This window comes from Xyrauchen texanus, chromosome 38 (genome assembly GCF_025860055.1).
Source record: "Xyrauchen texanus isolate HMW12.3.18 chromosome 38, RBS_HiC_50CHRs, whole genome shotgun sequence".
In the NCBI taxonomy this organism is placed as follows: domain Eukaryota; kingdom Metazoa; phylum Chordata; class Actinopteri; order Cypriniformes; family Catostomidae; genus Xyrauchen; species Xyrauchen texanus.
This window is the reverse complement of record NC_068313.1, coordinates 28,085,408-28,087,908: the sequence shown is the minus strand read 5'-3', so window position 1 is coordinate 28,087,908 and position 2,501 is coordinate 28,085,408.

Below are 2,501 nucleotides of genomic sequence, written 5' to 3'. Positions count from 1 at the left end.
TGTGTTGTGCTTCTTGACTGCCAGAACTTTCTACTTTCTACTTCTCTGTTAGAAGTTAGAATTGTTAGGCAGTGCGCAGAAACTTTTCGCTTTCTCTATAAAAAAAGGAAGAAAAAGTATTACCGATAAACAAAGCAAGCGGTGTGTGTTCCCATGTTTACGCTCTATGGCTGAGAGGGACACACACCAGTTTTGTATTGTTTGTTTGGGGGAAGAGCATGCTGATCTTGCGTTGGGGCGGGGTGTGTGCGGGCATTGCGATCTGTTCTCAGTCAAAATGTTTCGCTCTCGTCTTCATTACTTTCGAGAGACAGCACCCACTCTTACATCGTGGGGCTCTCGCATGGATCTGGCGGAGGAGCGAGAGAGTCAAAGTTAGCTGTCAGTAGGATGGATTCTGGGTTCCAAGAGAAGAATATTCCTCTCTGACTGACAAATAATTTGTGATGTACTGGGTGCCTATTTGTCATAGCAGTTCTTTATGGTGCTGCTTCTCGAACCCATGTTGTCTTTGGCATTCCGTCTTGCTGCCATGCAGGCACTTTTAAAGTGATTGTTCACCTGAAAATGAAAATTTTCTGTTCATTTATTCAACCTCATGCCATCCCAGATGTGTATGACTTTCTTCTGCTGAACACAAATGAAGAATTGCTCAATGCAATTGAATGGTGGCTAGAACTATGAAGATCCAAAAAGCACACAGGCAGCATAAAGTAATCTGTACAAGTCCAGTGGTTAAATTCATGTTCATGTCCTCTGCATAAAACTGTGTACAAATGGTTTTCATTTTGTTTTGATACAGTAATGTGTTTGTTTCTTGGGGGGGGGTTAATGCATGTTGAATTTAATGCATGTTGAATGGTTTAGCAATTAACCACAGAACTCTTTTAACTGCAATAGGGAGGGGTGGTGTCGGCTACAATATGGGAATATCATAACAGCTGACCAAACACATCATACCATATGCTGTACAATAGCTGGAGAGAGGAAGAGGAAGCGTAGGTCACCAATGATCTTTGTGTGGCTGATAAAAATATAAATATATCCTCTAAATTACAAGAGGGAAAGATTGACTTAGCTTGCTATTTTCTCAAAATGAATTAATCATGTGTGATTAAATAAGATTAAGAGGAGGGACAGAACAGTATTTAGCATTTTATGTTTTCTAGGATGTTTAATGAACACCACATCTATTCTTTATTTACAGTGTATCCGGAAAGTATTCACAGCACTTTTCCACATTTTGTTATGTTACAGCCTTATTCCAAAATTGATAAAATTAATACTTTTCCTCAAAATTCTACAAATAATTCCCCATAATGACAACAGGAAAGAAGTTTGTTTGAAATCTTTGCAAATTTATATATTCACAGCCTTTGCTCAATACTTTGTTGAAGCACATTTGGCACCAATTACAGCCTCAATTCTTTTTGAGTATGATGCAACAAGCTTGGCACACCTATTTTTGGGCAGTTTCTCCCAATCTTCTTTGCAGGACCTCTCAAGCTCCATCATGTTGGATGGGGAGCATCGGTGCACAGCCATTTTCAGATCTCTCCAGAGATGTTCAATCAGGTTCAAGTCTGGGCTCTGGCTGGGCCACTCAAGGACATTCCTAAAGTTGTCCCGTACCCACTCCTTTGTTATCTTGGCTGTGTGCTTAGGGTTGTTGTCCTGTTGGAAGATGAACCTTCGCCCCAGTCTGAGGTCCTGAGTGCTCTGGAGCAGGTTTTCATCAAGGATGTCTCTGTACATTGCTGCATTCATCTTTCCCTCGATCCTGACTAGTCTCCCAGTTCCTGCTGCTGAAAAACATCCCCACAGCATGATGCTGCCACCACCATGCTTTACTGTAGGGATTGTATTGGCCAGGTGATGAGCGGAACCTGGTTTCCTCCAGACATGACGCTTGCCAATCAGGCCAAAGAGTTCAAACTTTGTTTCATCAGACCAGAGAATTTTGTTTCTCATGGTCTGAGAGTCCTTCAGGTGCCTTTTTGAAAATGCCAGGTGGGCTGTCATGTGCCTTTTACAGAGGAGTGGCTTCCATCTGGCCACTCTACCATACAGGCCTGATTGGGGGAGTGCTGCAGAGATGGTTGTTCTTCTGGAAGGTTCTCCTCTCTCCACAGAGAAACGCTGGAGCTCGGTCAGAGTGACCATCAGGTTCTTGGTCATGTCCCTGACTAAGGCCCTTCTCCCCCGATCGTTCAGTTTGGCCGGGCAGCCATCTCTAGGAAGAGTCCTGGTTCCAAACTTCTTCCATTTACGGATGATGGAGGCCACTGTGCTCATTGAGACCTTCAATGCTGCAGATATTTTTATGAGTGTCATGGCAAAGGCTGTGAATACTTATGTACATGCGATTTGTTCATTTTTTATTTTGAGTAAATTTGCAAACAAATTTAATTCATGTTGTCATTATGGGGTATTGTTTGTAGAATTTTGAGGAAAATAATGAATTTAATCCATTTTGGAATAAGGCTGTAACAAAACAAAAT